Here is a 17505-nt window from a genome sequence, read left to right as displayed (position 1 = left end):
GTATTGTATTGCTGTTTTTAAATCTATTATTACAATGCATACACGAATGTTGCGTACTGATCGTGTATAGTTTGCATCGTAGATGCTTGCGTCTTCGTTCCAGATTGAAGCGACGCGACGCGTCACGCGACTGACCCCTGCTTCGCGGGGCTCCTTTTTTATGTACTTAAAAAAAAATGTTGTGTGGTTTTATGAAACCACGGTAATAGTGAAACTTTTTTTCACACTATAGACATTTAACTAAAAATTATCGTATTTGTACGATAATTATTATCGTACGTATCGTGCGTCACGCGACATGCGCTACACAGACCATAAAATTTGAGACGATGTAATAAAAGTTTCACTTTAAAACACTAACCTAACCTAACCCACACCCTTATGTTACCTATTTATTTGCCTGCTTACCTAATAATATTTTTATTCCATATTTTACTGAATCAATAATAATCAAGAAGAATAAAACTAGATAGATATAGATAGCTGTGTACAATTCTTTGAATTCCTATATACTTACATACGTATTTATTATTTCGTTTAAGCGTAAGTGGTGTTAGTATATTTAGTAATTAGTTGCATTTTGCCTACTGATCGTGTATCATTTCATCATTTGGAACGAAGACGCAAGCATCCGGGTTACAAAGTATATTATACGCGATAAGTAAAATTCGTGTATATCTAAGGTGTATATATTGTAATCACAGACTTAAAAACAGCATTATAATGTAAACACGAGCAGTTTCCTATGGTTGCGTTCTGGCTATGCATAGATTGGAAAGACGCGTTTCCACACGTCATGTGGAAGATTGCAGTGTTATTGTAGGTATCGAAAATCTACGAATTTCAATGTAATACAATTACAATTAATGATTACAATTCTCCTACATTGTAACTAATTTTTAACTAGAATTGCGTGCCTTTTGTAATAAATAACACCAGAGTTTTACTTGAATAAACTTTCTGTTAAATTAGGTCTAATGAGGTTGATATTCATCATTTATGTATGAGCGTTAGGTAAGATCGAGTGTAATTTTAACCGATTTATAAACAAGATTATGAGTTATACTCGTTTTAAATTTTAATACGAAGCAATGCTACTGGAAGTGCATAATAAACAAATCTAGGTAAGTAAATGATGGTCTATTTGCGCATATAAAAAGGTATTTTTTATATTTTGAAGTGAAACTTCTTTGGGCGCGTTAAGAGTAAAATTTACGGGTCGCATCATGCCAATACCGTCATGTCATGGAGTAAGGCCACGATTTTGGTATCTCTGAATCTTGCCAAAGAAGTTCTGACACGTGTGTTCGAAACACACGAACTTTTTTAAGTATCCACCGTAATGTACCTAAGGTACATTACGGTGGATTAATTTTTGTTGAAGCAGGTACGGGCGGCCGTACACGGACCGCTCGAGCAGTTAACGGCTGAGCGACGTACACGGACGGCTCGAGCGGTCGGTCGTTGACGGCTCGAGCCGTCGGTTCTTGACTGCTCGAGCCGTCGCTACCAACCGCTCGAGCCGTTGATTTTTTGACTAGTCGCGTCATTGATTTTCAGGGGGAGAGGAAGCCGTCGACGGCTCTAGCGCAGTCAACGGCTCGAGCAGTCAGTGTATGCCTCACGACCGCTCGCGAGCCGTCAACGGCACGATGGAATTTCGTCATGCAGTTGACGGCTTGAAGCGGTCGCGACGGCTCGAGCCGTCACGTGTACGGCGGTGAATGAATGCCTATAGTTCACCGCGCGGTCGCGGCTTCAAGCGGTCGGTCTCAACTGCTTGAAGCGGTCCGTGTACGGCCGCCCTAAGTAGGAATAGTTAGTTTAAGGGCGGCCGTACACGGACCGCTTCAAGCAGTTGAGACCGACCGCTTGAAGCCGCGACCGCGCGGTGAACTATAGGCATTCATTCACCGCCGTACACGTGACGGCTCGAGCCGTCGCGACCGCTTCAAGCCGTCAACTGCATGACGAAATTCCACCGTACCGTTGACGGCTCGCGAGCGGTCGTGAGGCATACACTGACTGCTCGAGCCGTTGACTGCGCTAGAGCCGTCGACGGCTGCCTTCCCCCCTGAAAATCAATGACTTGACTAGTCAAAAAAATCAACCGCTCGAGCGGTTGGTAGCGACGGCTCGAGCGGTCAACAACCGACGGCTCGAGCAGTTGACGCCGACCGCTTGAGCCGTCCGTGTACGTCGCTCAGCCGTTAACTGCTCGAGCGGTCCGTGTACGGCCGCCCTAACAAAATTATAAAATAACGAATACTTACCTTTTTCAATTGATCGCTGCCATTTTGTACCTCAGAAAACTAGCAATTTTCGACTCATAATATTATTATGTAAGACCTAAGAAGCCGTTGAGAATTCCTAGTATTTCATACGAAGCTAATGTCCATACCCCACAAGATGTTCGGGTAGGTAAATGGGATTTTGATGACCCGTCGGCGCCAGGCGTGATGAACTGTGACTTGTATAAAATATGTGTGTGCTACTGTATTTTTGTTTGTTGGTTAATAATATAGATTTAGTACTGGGAAAGATTGGTCATATCGCTACATAGTTATAAACAAAGTTTCTTTCTCTGTCCCTATGTCCCTAATGTATACTTTAAAACTTCGCAATGGATTTTGATGTTGTTTAATAGATAGAGTGATTCAAGAGGAAGGTTGTATATAATATGTAATTAATTACGTTTTAGACAAAGCGGGCGAAGCCGCGGGCGGAAAGCTAGTTATGAAATGATCTTTAGAGGTGATTTCTATCTGTAATGCCTTTTTGGTCATTATATTCATGCATGTTTTATACTTTTCTCCCAAAAACCAGGCAAGACGGTTTCAGTAGGTAATTGTAAAAACATAAGTATCTATAAATCGTGAAAGAGTGTATTGTATGTAAAACGTGGTAGATTGATAAATTTTTTTTAATGGATCAATTATTGACAATAATGTTTCGTCATAGACACAATTTCTATTTGCAACGAAAAGGCCAATTCTTGAACAAAACATTTTGCTTAGACATTTTGATTCAACGTTCTTCAAATTTGAATCGTAAAGTTCTTTTTAAATTTAAATATAAATAGAACTCCAGTACCAATCTAATAAATTCAGTTTTAAACTAACATCCATTCAAATCAATTACTAACTAAATAGCCCACTAATTATCACTACATTTCCGTTGCGACACGATATCGCACAACGCACACCACACGACGTAATATCCGTTATCACCATACCCTTAGGTAGCGATACGATAAATTACGTTCATGGCCCACAGGAGATGCCACATCTCGATCATAAACACGTAAAATGCATGACCAATCAAAATACCAATGTCGGGTCACGCACACATCCACACCACGTACGGAACGCGTGTAATTACACACTTGAAATGCATTAATATTCAACGGTCACGCACACATGCGTAACACGTGCGCACGTGATACGTTTGTGATAAGGGAAGTGTGCATGTGTGCGTTTAAAATGCATTAGTTTGTGCATGTGTGGCGGTTCACGCACACAAGGGCCGCGCCTACTGAGATGGAACACGCGTTCAAGGGATAACAGAGGGCTTACAATTATTAAAGAAAGAAACGTGTGGATATGCCAGTGCTTTTTTAATCTAATTATTGGGATATTGTGACTTTTGAAAAAGTTTTAATCAAAATAAGTGCTAAATAAACCGTCATATAGAAATTAGACTAAATACACATTTTTAAAAGACAACGTACAGACTATTGTTCACGGTGTTTGGAATGGATTTAAGTAGGTAACTAAACTAATATTTACTGAACAAATTATTAGTGAATAAACAAAAAAAAAAATTAAATCATTTGTAAATACTAAAATAGTTTTATCACCATATTACGAGAAGCAGTTTTTATGCTCATTAAAACAAACGAAAATGCATAGATTTTTTTTATTAGGTACATTACTAGATTACTGTAGAGACTTGTAGAGTCAAAGTGGAGTAGATTGTCTCTGCCGCAATAGTATAGCGATATAAATAGTGATATCCTTGTTTCCTTGCTTTTTCAAATAGTATCTACTTCTATAAAATTATTGTGTACCGAAAATTTTAATATTTTGGCTGATGAAAAATTTGCACCTCAATCTATATGAGTACCTATACCTACTAACAGTTCTTTGATAAACTTTAAATTATTTCTCACTGAATTGTGTTATTTGAAATGTCCAAACATAATTGTCTGCTACATTTGTCAATAAAATTAATTTAAGCAAAATAAAACGAACATGCGTATCCACATTAAGGCCATTCAGACAGCCCAAAGCGAGAGCCCCCGCCCACATAAAAAATGACATCTAAATAAATCCATTAAGCCTGGACGCGACGCTCTTCCTGTCTGTAAGCCCCTTTATTTGGCTGTGTGAAGGCGCCTTTATTTATGTTTTGACAGCACTCTGGCTGAGCTCGTGATTTGTGATGAGAAACATACTTAATATTTAATTAAGATGGGGATCTCGACATCTTTGAATGTCACGTTAATGTTTTGTGACGTCATAACGTAAGAACTTGTGACACATGCTCCTTTTATGTTATACAACAAAACATGAATTTTTCACAATAATTTGTTTAAACAATGAAACAATGGAGTGCACAAAAAAAAATTGGGTAAACATTGCAATTTATAGTTTAAAAAACAAAATCCCACATCGATCATATTAATTCATTCACTTTAACTCTAATCCGAGGTGAAAACCCCCAGGCGCTCTATTATTAGTAGGTACCTACGTATGTAGTTTTTATTATTTGTAGGTAACCCTTCCATAATGTAGCCTATAGATTCTTTAGATGTTTCCAAGTAATTACCCATTGTGTTCGTTCGTAATTTATGTAGAATAAATTCTTTAGTATCATGTCATCTGTTCTGAAACCTGTTTATTTCTCGTTTAACAAAATTGAGGTGCAGATGAATTGCAATAAACCTAGCAAAATACGTAATAGAATTAGCTTAACGGCTATAGTTTATTTTTCTATAAAAATAACCTCGACATTTACATGTTGTGTTTATTTCTTTCCAAAAAAAAAAGACACTAATAAAACTAAACAACTCTACCTGTGACTCTACTAGGTATGTTAAATTATCTATAACCTACAACCACAGAATATAATATAATAATATAGTAGGTACTACGTACTACAACATTATTTAAGTCATGTTCTTTTCAATCAATATCCCAGGTTACAGAAAATTGGATACACTCGGCTCCCTTATAATTTCTCTCTGTTTTAGGATAGGTATATTTTAAACATGTAACATTATCATTATGACTTACTAGCTGCGCTCCACGGTTTCATTATGTTTCTCATTTTTATGATGATATATCCTTCCTCGATGAATGGGCTATCTAACACCGAAAGAATTTTTCAAATCGGACCAGTAGTTTCTGAGATTAGCGCGTTCAAACAAACAAACTCTTCAGCTTTAGCAGCTACTAGCTGCGCTCCACTGTTACACCCGCGTGGCTCCGCTCCTGTTGGTCTTAGCGTGATGTGATGACCTACAGTAAAAGTTCTTTATTCGCGGGTAAATGTGCCGCAAATAGAGAAATCGTGAATACGAAATGGTAATTTGTAAGGGAGTTATAGGGGATGTACGAAATAAAAAAGCAAATACATAAAGAAATCAGTTTAATTGAAGTTTTTTACCCCGCGAAAAGTCCATAAACGCAACAATGAACGAAAAACTAATATTCATTTTTTCATCCTCCATTTTCGTTTAAAACATGATCCGCAATAAACTCTGCAGTTGATTACTGAAAACATTTATTTATTTGACAGTAAATCAATGAATATTTCCGAACTTTTAAATTACGCAGACATACAAATAATCCAATAAAATCTGTAAAATTAATGAACAATACAGAACAGCAAGAGCATTTAATTTCAATTTATTATTAAATATTAATAAATAATAGTAAACGATGAATAAATTGATATTTCGATAGACTTAAAAAAGAAACACACAGTTTTAAAGAGCAATAAATCAGAGATGGCAATACAATCGATCTAAAAAAGAAGACCAGAAAAGCGTAAAAAGAACGTGTTTTGCTTTCTTTCTTCAAATAAATGGGGAATTTCTTTCTTCAAATAAGCGAAATTCAGGAATAATTGGTGAATTCAAAGAGTATTTAGCCAATTAACGAATAATCGCTGAGGGTTGGGGTTCGATCTCTATTGGATTGAGGGTTGCTACCCCCAGGGACGATTGTTACAACTTCCTTTGGAATTTCTTTCTGTTTCGCGTTTCTGAACGTATTGGATTAATACTTTTTAAGGGTTCGTTAATGAGGTTTGGTGATGATAATTTCGTTTGTAGATACAATTAAAAACAACGTAATAAATGAGAAGCGAATAATATAGTGTTGCAATAAAGAAATTAAAAACGATTTAAAGTAAGTAACTTTTCTAGTAGATAATGGTACTTGCCTTTTAGCCATTGTGTAACTATTAGGTGTTTTAATACATAGATGTTATTTCTAATTAGAATTATTTAGATTCCTAGGAATAGTTGAAAATATGAAAATAATACAATGTTTTGGCTAAATTCATCATTGTATTCAGTGGAACTAAGGTAAAAATAGGTTTAAATGGGTAATTGTTGTAGTATAACTGCTTTTCTTATGCAATCTAGATAATAGAATATTATAAAAAAATAATACAATTAAGAACTTAGTATCATATAGGTAATCCCAACTAGTAGTTGTTTTCAGGTTTTCGTCGTTTGCCTATAATAGGTAAGAGGAACGTAATTTAATTTTCTAGGTTTTAAGGGAATCTATCTAATCTACTAATATTATAAATGCGAAAGTTTGTGAGGATGTGTGTGTGTTTGTTACTCTTTCACTCAAATACTACTGAACCGATTACAATGAAATTTGGCACACATATGTATAGAGGGTAACTTGGATTATTACATAGGATAAGTTTTGTCTCGGAAATACCAAGGGAACGGGATCTATGCGGGTTTTTTTCTGAAAACGCGGGCGGAGCCGCGGGCGGAAAGATAGTATAATCTATATTTAAATATCTAATAGACTACCTACATGTATTATTATATTGCATGTTGATAAAATATGTATTTAGCTGAAATATATGTAAATTAAACAGGTAATTCTTTTAACACCACTCTCCTTTTAATATATATCCGGTTTATCTTCATTCTTCTAGCCTAATTTTAAAAAGTTTAGTAGTTTACTGTTAAAGTCATCCATAATAATTGTAGATATATATAATTCCATCGTAAAATATCATCATTACTAAATAAATTATACTTTAAACTTTATTATTATAATGCAAAAAAGTAGATTTTGGAAAAAATGCTAGTTGTTCGATTTCGCTTCTACGGTGACGTAATAGTATTTAACGGTTTCTTTTAGTTATAAAAACTCTGGAACAAAAAACAAAAACATTTAAAAACAATGTAATTCACACCGAAGCATCGAAAAGCCACGTGAAAATATAAACAAATGAATACGAAACCTCAGCAAATAGCTGTGTTAGCGCAATACTAGCAATCTGCGACAACCAATATCCTACGACCTTCCCTGCCCCTCGCAATCCTACAAAATAACGAATAAACCGGAGTTGGTATTCAAAATCCAGAGGTCTTCATAGAATGGTTTTAAAAAGTAAGCTGCATTGACAAGTCCAGATTAAAAAGACCTCCCGCTGCGCGTTCTCCATACTGCCGCGTGGGTGTAACGGGTGTTTTGTTTGATATAGCAGGGGCCTTAATAAACTGGTTGGAATACGCAGTAATGTAAGCGCATTAGTGCGCGCCATGCCGTGACACGCGGTACGTTGACCGCTCTTTGTAAGCAATTGCTACATCAATAGGGCTGGCTCTGACACAGTTTTTGTTGATATTTTATGTATTCAGCGTTTGGGGTCACGAATTATTTGTCCGTGTTGAGTTCTGATTTTGTTTTATATGTTGAACAACGAGTGGGTACGAAATTGTAAATTTATGTCTTGTGAATTGCAATTTTGTAAAAGTTGTATTATAATATCTACATAGATATTAGTTAAAAAAATGTGTTTTTATGTCTTTTCATTATTTTTAAACAACATAAATTACAGAATTTATTGACCTTATAATTACTTATTATAAAGTCAATAAATTCTGTACTAATGAAAATATGTTATTGTTATTGGATGAATAGATGTAATAACACATTTTGTAAAGATGTTTCGTGTATCTGATTGATGAATTTACGTTCGAATGCAGTTAAACTTCTCTGCAACGCTTATATTATGTTTCTCATTTTTATGATATCGCAATTTTAACATTAAATTTGGTGTTATACAAATTTAATTAATAATTAAACATAAATAAATAGTAATGTGTTACAGCCCTAGATTAACAAACAGGATTTAAGCCCCGCAAATGGATATTTGTCCTTTATGAAAGTCGCAACCTTATTACAGTAGTACCTAGAATTTTTCATTTATATTTTATATAATAAAAATTATAAATTCGTATCTTATTGTAATTTTGAAAATAACTTTGGGAATAGAAATATTGATTTTAAACATTCCTTCATTGAAAGAAAGTTTACATGAAGGCAAATATTTTTGTCTGTATGTTAATTCGTTACCCCAGTATCGTAAACTAATTCTAATTTAGATATAACGTTGATTGATTAATTTAAACTTGAAGGGAGTGATTTAGGGGATGAAAATTTTGATGGGGAACGGCTGCCGAAATAACGAAAATTTAAAATGAGCGAATTCACGGGCAGGAAACTTGTACGTAAAGTTAATCGAGTAAAACCATGATTATTTATCTATTTATCCATAAAACTTTTTATGGTAAAATTATTTATCCAATTTCATCTACCCAATATATGTAGATAATAATTATTACAATCAAACGAAGTAATATTTTTAATTTAACAACACAAATTTTTATTTAATTTTTACGGGAAAATTTCTATACATAATTTTTACGGGAGGCCCGTGTCCCAGGGAACATAATGGGCTGATGATGATTTTTGTTGAGATATTTACTAAAAACCAGACTAGACTAAACCATACACTATAGAACTTACTCATAGGTATTGAAACTCTGTGACTAACTCTGATCTTCAATTCCTAGAAAAAAAAAGTATTTTCGTTCCACAAAATACTGCAACCGCTCTGCTCTATAGACACTAAAAACCAAGACGATGAATTTATCCTACGTTGTTCAGCCCTGACAAGTCCCCATGTAAAATATCTACATGTGTATATCTGTATCTCTTTCACAACCGTTTCATAAAAGCTTTCAATCCTAGGTATGCTTAACCACTACAAATCTACATACATACTTAAACACTAAAAACCTAGATCAAACATAGACGACCAAAACCCACGTTGTATACCTATGCCTGACAGCCGAATCTGAGATCTATATCTTTTACAATTATGCTGTATTCAAATAGCCCTTTGGTCCTTTACTTAAACACTACATACCTAAATTAATACTTAAACAGTAAATACCTAGAACAAACCTAGACGACAAAAACCGACGCTGTTCAGCCCTGACAGCCGAATCTGTGATTTGTCCGCCAATTCGGGGCAACGACCGTCGCGTCGCAAACTGCGTGCTAACGGTGTTTCGCTTTGCTACCCGCTATCGTGTCTATGCCTAATGGCTAGCTTTGTGACCTGGATTTACTTGCGAAATGGTACATGAATGTATTGTGTAAAAATTTTAAAGAATAGAAAAGGAAGGGATGGCATCGCATTCTAAAGCGTCGCCACGGTAAAGCGCGTCACACACGGTGAAGATACTATAATATTACACCTGTTACCATCCTGTTACAAATGACCCGAAATTTTGTGGGTCATTTGTAACAGGATGGCGGTTCTACAGGGGTCTTAGTACGCAATGACAAAAATAATGATGGTCAGAACGCTGATACCGGAAACCTTAAGATACTATAACGTTTTATATTAGAGAATCTTAACATAAAATATTATAGTGTCTTCACCGTGTGTGACGCGCTTAAGGCGAAAGACATGGGAATCCCGCCTCATGATCGAGTCTTCTATAGGTAAAAACAGGCTATAGAGGGCAAAATAATCTTGTTTATGTACTACTAGATTTCCACCCACGGCTTCGCCCGCGTTTTCAAAGAAAAATCTGCATAGTTTCCGTTCCTGTGCGATTTCTGGAATAAAAGTTAGCCCATGTCTTATTTTGGGTCTTCAGCTACCTACATGCCAAATTTCATTGTAATCGGTTCAGTATCATTTGCGCGAAAGGGTAACAAATCCATCCATCGGCCATCCACCCTAACCAACTTTCGCATTTATAATATTAGTAGGGTTGTTTCAAGACTCTCATTACCTAGGTTATTTTTAATTTCACAATATTTTCAGCCATTTCTTATTTCTATGAACAAGTGCGGGCAATATTTACCTCGCCCGTATAGATATTACCAGGGTATTAAACATTATATTGAAACCGCAAAGCGATGCGGGTTCCTCTATTTATAGAGTGGGAACTGGGAACCCGTCAAAACGACAGTTCGGATTCTGTTTTATCTTTTTATAGCACTTTGAAGATAAAATATGCGGAAAGGAAGTTTGAGGTTATGTAAATTTCGTGGTATATTTTAAATACAGTTTTTAATAGTATTTTCATTGAAAGAAGATAACAAATGAATGTATTTTCAATTACTTACGTTACACAATTTATAATTTAATTTAGTCGTGTAAATTTCTGAAATCTGTTTTTATTTAATATAATTGATAAATCCATAGAGATAGTAACAGACTACGATATTAATTTGAATCTTGTAAATAGCAAATAATTATATAATTTTAAGCGTTTTCCTGTTGGGTCGCAAATAATGGCAAAATATTAAATAGTATTTATTATAAAGGAAAATAAACAAGAATACTGAGATATTTATGAAATAATTCACACATTAATTTCTACATAGCTCTGCTTTTTTCTTTTAAATACTACCTAATTAGTTTTAAATTTATTTATCTATCTATTTTTGATCATTCAATATAATTTATTGCTCCAAAATTAATTAGTAAATGCAAGACACCTGCGAAACAATCAAATAAAATCTCTTTATATTTGAAAAGAAAAATATTATGTATCAATTATTATATTTCAACAAAAATAATTCTTTCAGTTGATACAGTTGATAGTAATCTTACAATCGTGTCACCGTCCTGTAGAGCGAGACAGAAATACCACAGTCCATAAGTGGGAGAGAGAGGGATACAGCAATCCCAGTAAATTGGTTGTTGATTGGATAATTATTTTATTGATACAGTTAAATACCGCGGCTCCCTACGTTGGGGATGTGGCGGGAAAATTTTAAGCATTAATCAGTCTTTATATTATTTTGTGGTAAAAATGGGTATTTAAAAAGATAAATGGAGGATTATTTTTTGTGAAACAGGAAGGAGATGATTGCTTTGCAAAAAAAAAAACATGAGGTATCGTTTTAGTAAAAGGTACAATTTTATCTTGTAGAATAAAAATGGGACAGAAATGATTTTGAACTTTTAACGCCTGTCGCGATCGTAATATTAATATGGATCACAGAAAAGTCATTTTTTATTTAAAGTTATTTGTTCCTGTTCTGTAAAACAATTCAAAAATTTTCCTACTTATATACAGTACCTACCTACTAGCGGTCCGCCCCGGCTTCGCCCGTGGTACATATTTCGCAATAAAAGGTAGCCTATGTTCTTTCTCAGGGTCTAAAGATTGTCTGTGCCAAATTTCATCAAAATCGGTCCAGTAGTTTATGAGCCTATTCATTACAATCAAACAAACAAACAAAGTTTTCCTCTTTATAATATCGTAGATGTAGATATATAAGTATCAGATATAATACGATTTTCTTTGATTCATTGTGTTAGTGTAGCAGTTTGGAAATCGTATTCATGTTGCGAATAGAATTGATCAGCTCTATTTTTGTTGATCATTACAACCTTTATTTATTGGCAAATATATATAAAAAAGTCCTGAATCGCACATGACAACCTACACATTCCACACTTATCATTAACTCATACCTTTACAAAGTAATAATCCCACCTCAACACTATATCAGAAATTACGTCATTAGTACGTAAATGTATATAAAAATTCCACATACAGTAGCTGATAACTTATCAGCACGTTATCTGCATGCTAGTGACGCACAGACACCATTTACTTGATCCGCCTTGATGTATTGACGGGCCTTCTCTCTCATTGTTTTTGGGTATATATTTCCTCGTTTTTTGTTCGTAAATTGCCTTTTTTCGTCATTGTGTTGATGGGATAATTTATTTAATATGTCATCGGGCCAACTACAGCATTGTCGTCATATTATCCCTATTTTTCCAAACGTTGATCTATAATCGCAATTTTTTTTTTATGCGAGTTTTTGTTCCTTCTTATTTAAGTTAGCAAACGTGAAAATTGCGTAAAATCCTAGTATTCATAACGTCATGTCTGATGTCATACTTTCACAAAATAATTGTAAATTTTGTGAATTACTTTGGAAAATTACGCTGAACGTTCGCGTCTAATTCTCCGTCATTTTTCACTTTTATATTCATCATATCCATCATTCCAAGGTTAAGAACAATATTGAATAATAGGTACTTTGTATAGGTTTAATAAATTGATAAAATAACGAACGCGAATCGCCAAGGATTGAAAATCCAGCAAATAAATTATAAAAAAGTTTTTAATAGTTCTGCAATCTATACTAATATTATAAAGCTGAAAAGTTTGTGCGTTTGTTTGAACGCGCTATTCTCGGGAACTACGTCTGGTCCGATTTGAAAAATTCTTTCGGTGTTGATAGCTCATTTATCGAGGAAGGCTATATGCTATAAATCATCACGCTACGACCAACAGGAATGCAGCCACGGGGGTGAAACCGCGTGTAGCAGCTAGTCTCTTATAAATCGAACATTATCAAACATCAGCCTGCTATAAACATATCTACGTATAATTTAATTACCCATAGGTACATAGATGTTTCCATCAAGAGAAATGAACATTTAGTCACGGTAGCGTGCGTGTTTTGAAACGCGTTCAGTATAATTTAATAACAGCATTCAGGCGAGGATAAACATTGGCTGCTTATGTTTTATGTAATACTAGCTGATCCATGCCACTTCGTCTGCTCTTAAAAGGAATATTGAAGTGCCATTTTATATCAATTTTAATTCTTCTCTCCTATTAGTCGTAGCGTGATGTTAGCCTGCAGTCTTCTTCGATAAGTGGACAGCACAATTTTGTTTTTCTATACGAACTAGGTAACAATTGCTGAGATTAGCCTGTTGAAACGAACAAACAAGCAAGTCATCTTTGTAATATTATTGTAGATATGTGTCCAATAACTTACGGTATTTGTAGAATTTAATTGCTGGGAACAATGCGGCAGAAAACTAGACCATCGAGATTCAAGATTGTAACTTCACGATATGACTAACTTACTATGTGTGTTATGGGTCATGTGACCCTAATACTACTTCTTTTTCACACTGTACTGTACTCATTCTGTAGATACCTATTATAGACCTTCCCATGCATACATCAAACTCAAAAATATCATCATTTAACGGGCTCGCCGTTCGGCAAATTGATTAATGCCTGGCCTGAGTAAAAATATCCTCAGAGCTGAACATGAAATTTGTATTATTTTCGAGAGTTTTAGTATTAAATTCAATGTGAGTTTAGTGAATTTTATACATATTATAAACTAATACGGGGCGTGTATCTTTTTCGTTGAGGGTTTAAAAGCAATAATTGTGAAATGAATACCTGGTAAGTGCGCCATACTAGCGCCATCTAGTGGATGCTCTCTTTTGACGAATTGCGGTTAATTCGAGGCAACCTAGATTCTGTTAAGGACTAACATGAATCACCGTTTTATAAAAGGAAGTTTTGATCATGCATAGAATATTTCACGTAAAGATAGGTAGCTATAAGTATTTTTTATTTATTTTATCACATACTTGATATTTTTTGTATTCCGTAATAATTTGTCTTGTTATGAAATGGCTATAAATTTATTTTATTGGTAATTCATATTCAATTAATTATGATTCATAACTAGTTTGTATGCACAAAAGTGTCAATTATTGCTGAATATACCTATTGTACGAAAATATTAAAACCACACCTGTGAAATATGCTGAAATTTTGCTTAGGTGAACGTTGGGTAAACGTAGGTAAAGATCTTTGCGATCGTTGGGAAATCTTCAGGCCAGCGATAACAAATCGACTATTTCATACTCGTCAACAAGAAACATACCTACATTCGTCAAATCCATATCTATAATAAAACAAACTGAACTTCATACAATACGGAAACACAAAAATACGTAAGAACCAGATTCGTAGGTATCATCATCATCATCACTACATACCTAGTATACCTAAAACAAAGTCGCTTTCTCTGTCCCTATGTCCCTTTGTATGCCTAAATCTTTAAAACTACACAACGGATTTTGATGCGGTGTTTTTTAATAGATAGAGTGATTCAAGAGGAAGGTTTTAGTATATACTTTATTAGGTTTTAGACAAAGCGGGCGAAGCCGCGGGCGGTAAGCTAGTTAAATATAAACGGAATCTCAAGCACTCAAGAACATGTAAACTTTATAGACGCTATCTAATGAATGTCTAATGAACATGGAGTCGTAAATGGAGTATAAATTAGCGTTCACGCACAAATACCAATCTGTTCTCGATCGTAACTCGTAAACTGTGACCGATTTGATTTTAACTTCGAATTGAAGGGCTGTCACATTGGTGTTTTTAATAAGTGTTCTTAAAAACTTTTTGAATAGTGTTCTCGTCTTTGTGCTAGGGCCTTAGGGGTGAGGGGAGATTCTGATTTCTATGAATGACGAACTAATACGAAGATATTGTAGGATGATAGTTTACGTTCTACGGATCTCATCTTGTAACCAAATTGTAACTTGGTTAGTTGTACTATGAAAATTGATTAAATATGAATATAATGCATCTTGCATTGTTCTAATTTCTATGGGGTCATGGCCCATGGGACGTAGAATAATTTTATTTTCAGACTGAAAAATACTATGAAGTTGAAAATGAATATTTTTGTTCAAGTAATAAATACAGTCCAACTAAAGTAAAATAAATTCTTAAAAAACAGTCATTCAATATTTTGTCAACAAAAAAAATAAAAATGTTAACCACAGGATGTATCAAAAGCAATCGAATAAAATGACGCTATTTAATTTACAAAAAAACTTTAAAGATCAATCTCATAATAGCCCGTATTTATGGCAATCAATAGCAGCAGCCCTAGAAAATATGTGATGGAAACTTCAACCATATCGTCTTGTAATAAGAACCATAATCCCATGTAATATTATCAACGTCTTAGCTCAAAATGACTGAGCGTGTATCGCTAATGGCGCATGAAATTGATCGCGCCGTCCAATATCTAAATGAATTTAATTTTACTTTTTTACGAATCATTGGCAATGACTGCGTGTAATAAACTTAAAAACTTCAATCTTTTATAAACTGTTTTAAGAATTTTATGTTTTAACGAGAACAGATAAAAAATTCATAAACTTTTTAAATTTGTTTGTAGCCAGCCAGTCTTCACTCGGCGGGGTTACCTAAACCTGGAGAAAAAACAAAAATACAATATAACCACGTTATTTAACAATAAAGTAGCTTAAAATTTAATTTAATTAGTCAAATTTTCATTTTATTCGTGTAGCAAAAAAGAAACAAAAAATATATTATCTGCCCTCTTTGCAACATTACATTATCTGTGTCCCAGTTAAAAAAGTAAACAATGATTCCCGGCTCCCGCCAATGCCTCGTGCCGGAATTTCTCTGAAAAAAGTAATGGGAGTTTTTTTTAACAAATAGTGACGTAATAGCATTATTTGTCTGTTGTGTTTTTTGTGATATTTCATTGTTTTATAAAGTATTTATTGTTTAGCAATCTAAACGTTATTTGTCTATTTTTAATAAGTTTTCTATAGAATGAAGAAATAAATAACGCGTGCAATGTTCATTAAACAAAAGGTTAGTTTTAATACCTTTCAATAATTCAATTATTCAATTATTCAATTATATGATTTTAATTTAATTGTATTTCATTGTAATTGTTGAATTGTATTTAATTGTATTTTTAATTCTTATTTAACAATACATAATATAATAAAACTAGTCGCTGGTTCCGTTCCTAATTCCTATGTATGCAAATCTTTAAAACTACGCATCGGATTTTGAAGAGGTGATAGAGACGTTCTTGGGGGAAGGTTTTTGTATATTTTACTAAGATTTCTATAACTTGTCGATTAACAACAATCACAAGTACCTAATGGTATGGTTCAGTGAATACCTACTATGTCGAAACTTTACGTCATAACTATAACCTATATACCTATGTCTCTGAGCCTATGACGCGGGCTTGTATCCTAGCTTCTTGATCCTATCCTTTTGTATTAAAATAGCAGCTGTCATAGTAATTTAAAAGACGGTTATTATTATCAATTATGTGATAAATGATCGAATTTTGCAATATTTATTTAAAAACTTATTATATTAACTTATTGGGTGCATAGTTAATTCAGCGGTAAACTAACAGTGTTAATTTATCATATTATAACATTCAAGTTCGTTTTAGATTAATCTATCTATAGGTAAAAATTGTATAAAACAAACAAAACTCAGATATATATTTATGACAAAGAGAATATTGGATAACTTTATCAAACATTTCTGACAACTATTACGAGGAAACTGAACAATTTATCACTTTGCGAACGATAAAGGCACTCAACGAACTTTCAAATTGAGTTAGGATAGTTCCCTCCTCCCCCTTATTGGGAGAGGTTTGGGAGGACACCCGGTTTGAATTTATATAAACTTTTGGTACCTATGCTTGATTTTCATTCAAACTGAATTATACTAATTTTAAAGTAGGTAGTTGCAGTAAAATAATTATTAGTGTTCAATTTTTCTTTAACTTTCAGTACCTATTTTGAGGATGAAGGACAAATTTAGCAGGTAATTTTTAAATATCGATAAAAAAATAAGCAAGAAATTTCAAATTTAATGAGCTTGTTATATAGGTAACTACCTAGGTACTCGGCGTTACCTAGAAAACATGGCAATCGATTAAATTGTTAATCATCTTTAAATGGAAGAATGAATTTGTTAGGTAGGTAAATTTAAAGTTTGAATCAAAATCTATTCGCTAAAATTCATCAGTATATACTATCTCTTCAATTATAACGATATCATTATGTACCTACAGAGGTAACAGAGGTTTATCATACTAGGTATAGTAATTTTCACTCATAATTTAATAACAATCGTTAGTCTAACTCTACAGAATTGTGATGTATTACCCTGCAGAAGTATGCGTGCAAATAGAGCCCACCCTATATTCCATAATTTTCTTATTCCACTGGGACGGAAGACCAACATGACCGCAGTGAAAGCATACGCATGGACGACAGCAACACAGG

The sequence above is a fragment of the Colias croceus genome, chromosome 4 (assembly GCF_905220415.1).
Source record: "Colias croceus chromosome 4, ilColCroc2.1".
NCBI lineage: Eukaryota > Metazoa > Arthropoda > Insecta > Lepidoptera > Pieridae > Colias > Colias croceus.
The sequence above is the reverse complement of the archived record's forward strand: the minus strand, read 5'-3'. Positions refer to the sequence as shown.